The sequence below is a fragment of the Adiantum capillus-veneris genome, chromosome 25 (assembly GCF_014529385.1).
Source record: "Adiantum capillus-veneris isolate H3 chromosome 25, ASM1452938v2, whole genome shotgun sequence".
In the NCBI taxonomy this organism is placed as follows: Eukaryota; Viridiplantae; Streptophyta; class Polypodiopsida; order Polypodiales; family Pteridaceae; genus Adiantum; species Adiantum capillus-veneris.
In genome coordinates, this window is record NC_140955.1 from 117,871,306 (window position 1) to 117,877,987 (window position 6,682).

General features: G+C 43.1%; 1 pseudogene; it reads right to left on the bottom strand.

Annotated features, from left to right (window-relative positions):
• Positions 1 to 3,518: 3,518 nt before the first annotated feature.
• LOC147425537 (uncharacterized) lies at positions 3,519 to 4,977 on the bottom strand (annotated as a pseudogene).
• Between the last annotated feature and the right edge of the window lie 1,705 nt (positions 4,978 to 6,682).

The window sequence follows — 6,682 nt, forward strand, 5'->3', positions numbered from 1 at the left end:
CTCCTTCAAGAAGCCTTCCCTCTTCCCCCCCCCCCCCCCCCTACCCCTCTCTCCTTCTCCAAGATTCTCAAGTTTCGTTGAAGAGGATTTCGTTCAAGTTTCGGCAAGGGGGTATTCCGCCATCTTCTTTGGATGCTGAACCTATTCGAAGCTCAATCGCGCTACAAAGAAAAAGTAAACACAAAAGCACATCCTCCCTCTTCCCCTTTTGTGTCTACTACACACACACACACACACACACACACACACACACACACCCACACAAATAAAAACAATAGAGAATCCATTATAACATACCTCGTTCATTAGGAAACGATTGTTTCGAACGGCTTGTTTGAAATGGTTGTTTTGCTAAGCACGTTTGAAAATGGTTGCTTTCCTACGCATGTTTGGAAATGATTGATTTGTCACGCACGTTTTGGAAATGATTGTTTGGATAGTGTTAGATGAAATAGAGAGAGAGAAAGAGATAAATGAAGAGAGAGAGAGAGAGAGAGAGAGAGAGAGAGAGAGAGAGAGAGAGAGAGAGAGAGAGAGAAATAGATAAAGAGAGTGAGAGAGAAAGAGCGATAGAGGTACATAAATAGAGATAGAGAATTAATGAGAGAGAGAGAGAGAGAGAGAGAGAGAGAGAGAGAGTTAAAGAGAGGGAGAGAAATGTTAAATAGAGAGAGAGAAATAGATAGAGGGAGAGAAATGTTAGATAGAGAGAAAGAAATAGATAAAGAGAGTGAGAGAGAAAGAGGGATAGAGGTAGATAGAGAGAGAGAGAGAGAGAGAGAGAGAGAGAGAGAGAGAGAGAGAGAGAGAGAGAGCAAAATAGAGAAAGAGGGAAAGAGAGAGTATAGATAGAGGGAGAGAGGCAAAGAGATAGGTATAGGGATAGAGGGAGTCCATGTTAGGGAAAGAGGGAGAGAGTAGGTTGCTAGGAAATTACAAAATGAAGATCCACTTTTACCATTAAAACATAGAGGTTAGGAATGCTCAATAGAACTCTTATTGGAAGCCATTATAATTAAAAAATGCTTATTTACAAACAACGGAGAGAGAGGAAAGCTTAAACTTTGGTAGCTTGAGCTAGATTGCAATGTTTTAGCCAAAGGAAGATCCTGTTACCTGTCACCATCACCATCAAAACAAACATAAAAATGTTAGTAAAAAATGGTGGAAGGCAGGTGTCATAGGATGATCCTACATGTCATAGATGTCAAGCTAAAAAAGAACAATCAAAAGCAAAAGTAAGCTACAAACCTGAGAGGAAGATTCCATTTGAGTAGAGTGGTGAGAGGGTGTGGTGAGATTTCTCTTTTTTTGACAGCTTGTTTGTGAAAAAATGTCACCTTGAAATGGACAACCAAACCTCTATATTTATAGGCTAGAGGGAAAGAAGAGTGCAACCTCAAAAACAAAGAGAGGGAAGCCCAAAGGGTGCACGGCTAGGGAGGGGTGGAGTGGGGGTAGTGGAGTCTTTTTATATATATATATATATATATATATAAATTGGGGGGTGAGGTTGAAGTAAAAGATACTTCCATCCAAAATCTTGTAACCTTATAAGCCTCTTGGTCTAGGCTCTAATGTGTGCACTAGATTAGTCTTTAGAGGTGGTTTTTGTGCTAGTGAGAGAGACCCTCCTCCACCCGCACTAGGAAGGATGAGGATTTGTCCCAAAGCGGGCACTAGGCCCCCCAAAAGGGTCCTAGTGCCCTCCAAAATCTAGCAAGTCCAAGAGTACAGTTGAGTGGCATGAGAATTTTGAAGCTGAAAAATCTGAAAGGAATCTTCTCACAAGTCTCCAAAGTTTAGCTCTTTCAAAACCATTGTTACAAAAAGAGTCCACAAGCATTTTAATGTCTTTAGCGGCTTCCGTAGCGTTGGAGTTACAATAGAGTATTGGTTTGAGCTGTGAGATAATGACCTTATGTGCCCATTTAGTTGGTCGGTTGCTGGATCGTTTGAGGTATCTTATGGGTGTGCACGGGATTTTATCTTCTTTTGGCGTGAGGCTTTTTGTGAGATGGCCAAATTGGGTAGACAGATGGAGGTTTAGAAATTTGGTAGAGTTACCAGAGGTGGTTTCAATGGGTAAGCAACTGGGGTAGATATTGTGTTTCTCTATGAAGAATGATGGGTTTGTAGAGTTTATGAGTAAGATATCGTCGTAATATCTAAAGGGATGGCGTAAAGTTGAGAGAATCTCTTTAGCATTATGTGTGTTGAGAGTGTTAGAGAGGAACTCAAACTCTAGGGAGTGGAGGTAGAGATTGCACCATAGTGGGGAGCATGCAAGTCCCATTGGGATTCCGTTGGTTTGCCTATATATTTTCCCTTGACATTGTAAAAACATGTTATTAATGAGCCAATCGTTAAGTTGGAGTACTTCCTTGAGATTAAATGAAAGGCTTGATTTGTATCTATAGGAAGACCAAGTACCCTCTATGCAACTCGATGGGAATCTTTTGAAAGAGATGAACGTTTCTAGAGATGCGGAGAAGGCATGGGAGATTAACAAGGTAAGATGATGGATGAGGCCTTGTACGCCTGCATGTGGGATGTTCTCGAAGCATCTTTTCACATCCCCTGAATAGAATTGTGTTGCATGAGAGGGGAGGTTGAGGATGCAATCGTAAACCGAATCTACAATCCACCAAGACTGTAAATGAAGATGGTGACATAAAAGCGCTTTGTTATTAAGTTTTTTGGCGCGTTCCTTGAGAAGTGGTATACAATTTTTTAGCAAGCAAGCCATAAGTGTAGAAATTTCTGAGTAGCAACAGGTAGCCCCACATGTAATCCATCTAAAAGAGGCCTTATGAAGTTTGTATATGCCGGTAAGGTAGGGGAGGGAGTAGTGTTCTGGAAAGGTGTATTGAGAAAGAAATGTTAGCACAAGGGAGGTAACTCCCTCGATCCCTAGAGGAGATGGTGTAAAATCGTTGCCTTGTAGGCGTTTTTGGGCTTCAAGAAGAACAAAGGCCTTACAAATGATAATCATATTCTTCGGAGTCTTGTCGATGCTAGTAATAAATAATTTGTTCCTTAGTTCTTTGATTTCTCTTGTGAGATCATTATGGATGTGGTGTTGTATTTTAGAAGGGAGGAACTTCCCACAATAAGCTGAGAATGCATTACTTAATTTTCCGAGTGTTAGGCCAGAAGGTAGAGTGATGCAACCGGATTCTATGAGATATAAGAGTGCTTGATTTAGCTCCTCAAATGCTTCTATGAAATTAGGTGGCTTAGTTGGTATGTGACCAAGACCGTGGCCACAAAGATGAGAAAGAGAGGTACTCATAAAATCACAAAAGTTCGTGGAAATTACGTGTTGTGCGGTGTTTTCCAAATTACAAAAGCATTCATGGGGTGTGAGAGAGGTGAAAACTTCCTTCGCATTATAGAGAGTTACTTTCAAAGGGGGATCAAAAGCCCAACTAAACATGCATTCATCCCATAGGGGAGTGGTGGAAATGCCAAGCCCAAAGAAAAACAAGCTAAGGAAAGAGGTGAGATTTTTGATATCAAGCAAGGGGTTGACAAAATGAAGGGGTACAAAGGTGCCCTTTGCCTTGCACTTGGGGATGAACCGAGAGCGTCCATGCACATCCTTGGAAACCTGCATCAATCATAAAGGAGGGATTTAGCACTAGTTACGCATGCCTGGGTGAAGGCTGGTTTGGTTTTTGGAGGTGGGATGGGGGGTGGGGCAGAAGCTTGGACAAAGAAAGGTGGAAAAGTGGGGGTGGGGTTTTGAGGGGTGCATCTACTAGTGGTGGAGTTGGCTGGGGAGGGTGTCTTCCATCTTGGAGGTGTAGTAGAGGTATTCGAGCGTTGAGAGGGGAAGTTCCTTCCTCTTCCACGTGCGGTTTGATTCCCTTCTCCGCGTGCTTTTTTGGCCGAACGCGTATCATGGGATGCCTTCGAAATTGGAGCAACTGCCGCATTCACAAAAGTATCCACTTCCGTGGATGAACTGCAAGAAGGTGGTTTTTGGCTAAAAAAAACAGAATGAGTGATAGCATCCTTTAGCTTTTGCCTGTAGAATGTATGGAGGAGGAGAGCTTTAATCACTTCTTGGGCTTCTTTAGCAACCCAACTCATAAAGGCAATAGTAGACCGTTTAAGGCTCGAGCTTGGGAAGAAGCGAGGTAGTTGATTGAGAACCAACCATAAAGCATGATCGAACCACAAAACATTGTTGTCCCGGCAATGATCCCCTTGCCCAATATGCTCGCAATTGCACTTAAGAAAAGGTCGGTGCACGTTCCATACTTGTGTAGTATACTTCGTATCTCGGTTTGTGGTAGAGATGAGACCCTTAACCCCGACCACGCAACCAAAAGTTGCATTACAGCGGCGTGGTTCGAAAAAAGACATAGAGAAAGGGGTAGCAATTAGAGTGTTTTCAAAAAGGTTGGAGTTATTGCCCTTAAGAATCTGCATAAGACCTTGCTTGATCGCAATCTTATCATGATCGTTAAGTAGAGTAAGGAGAAGATTCTCGGGGAGGGGAGCAAGTAGAGTAAAATTACCGAAGGACCAAGCTTCGTGGTGAGCTTTACCCAAAAACATTTACAAAAGCCGGCTCGGGATGAAGGGATCGGTGTAGGTTTCGAAGGGCTTTGTGGTGAGGCTTCGACTCGGTGTAGTAATGGTGAAGTCTTTGTTTGCAAGCATCTGCTCCTCTTCGTCAAGATCCATAGGTAAGAGTGAGCTTCCAGTAGCAGTTGGTGGCGTTGTGATGATCTCTGAAAAACCATTAAGCAAATGTCTCTTTCTCTGCCGGGTTAGTGGGTCGTTTCGCAGCCGCTTTCCATTAATCTCCATGAAATGTCGCATCAAATTTGGTGCATGCTCGAGCCACTCTTTCCGCTTACGCTCATCAGCATCAATAATTGCGGGCAAATTTGCTGCCAAATCACGTAGGCCGGTAATCGCAGTAGGAGGGTTTTCCCGTGCATGGCATACAAGCGGAACCATGAGGGAAGGTCAAGAGTGGATAGTATTGTGGTATCTTCAGCCTGCTGAGAAGGGGTGGCTCCATCAAGTTCAAGCAGAGTGGAGTGAAAGCTAGGGTCGCTAATACAAAGGAGAAAACCCTGGACAATAACTGAAGGGGGGAAATTTTGTGCAGAGTATCCTAGAGCCATAAGGCTCTCATCCCATCCTGAGAAAGCCACAGCTAGCTGTAAGGCATGGAAAAGAAATTAGAAAACAGAAGAATAAAGAAACATAAAGGGATAATTTAAAAGAATACTTGACTGTGTACGGGGTTAGGCAAATTAAGGGGAAGGAACAGGTTTGCGAAAATAAAAGTGCAGAGAGAGAGAGAGAGAGAGAGAGAGAGAGAGAGAGAGAGAGAGAGAGAGAGAGAGAGAGAGAGAGAGAGAGAGAGAGAGAGAGAGAGAGAGAGAGAGAAGGAAGAGGGCCAAAGAAATGTCTAACCAAGACGCAGAGAGGTAGAAACATAAAAAAGATACCCCAGCAAGCAAACATGCCAAGAGAAGGGAGTAAATGCAGGTTCCGATCCATGAGAATCAATCGGCCAGCAAGAGACATCTGCGTGTAGATCCGAAAAAGGGGGGAGAGGAGAGAGGCAGCGAGAGATGCCCGCCATGCTGTGTGTGATTCGAGGCTTCCTGTAGATGAAGTTAAGTAGCATAGGGAGCAAGGAATTGAAAAAAGCAGCAGCGTGTGCAGAAGCAAAATAGCATAGGGAGCTTTTGAAGGTATTGAAACGCAGCATTGTGTGCAGAAGCAGAAGATGGGTAGTACCCGTGACAGCCCTTGCTGATCGTTGCAGCGCAATCAAATATCATGGAGATAAGAGCGGTGCAGGTGAGGTCGAAGCTTTCCATGTAGTAGGAGAAGCAGACCCCTCCTGCTATAGCGCAGGTAAGAAGGGAGCAAACACACACACCCAACATGCGTGCGCACAAGACCGACCCTCCAAGGACCATAGCCCACCGAAGGGTCACCCCGCGAGGGTAGCAGAGCTCGAGATCGATTTAGCAGGAAAAAATTCATCTTTTTACCCCTTGGGAGGGAGATAGAGACAAGTCACGAATAAAGAATTCTTTTGAGGTACCCCGCTCTCCAGAGATTTGAAAGGCGGTGAGTCCAAAAAATCAAAAAGCCAAAATGAGATAATTTTTAAACAGAAGATGTGTGTGTGCCAGAAAGGAACCCAAATTTTAAAGTAAAAAAGTTCTCATCAAGGGATGTACAAAAAAGGTGAGGTTCTTTGTAACTTGCCAAAATCTGACCAAAGGGAAGGTGTAGGTGAAAGTGGAATCCATGACACCAAAAGTAGAGTATAGTGCATTTAAGGTGTGATAAAGAAAAGAGAAGTCCTTACAGATCAGAGGTAGCCCTTTTGTTTAAAAAAGGGGGATAGATTAAAAATACTACCAAGTGGGCTAGTGAAGGGCTACTCTGACCACTAGAGAGAGAGTAGGTTGCTAGGAAATTACAAAATGAAGATCCACTTTTACCATTAAAACATAGAGGTTAGGAATTCTCAATAGAACTCTTATTGGAAGCCATTATAATTAAAAAATTCTTATTTACAAACAACGGAGAGAGAGGAAAGCTTAAACTTTGGTAGCTTGAGCTAGATTGCAATGTTTTAGCCAAAGGAAGATCCTGTTACCTGTCACCATCACCATCAAAACAAACATAAAAA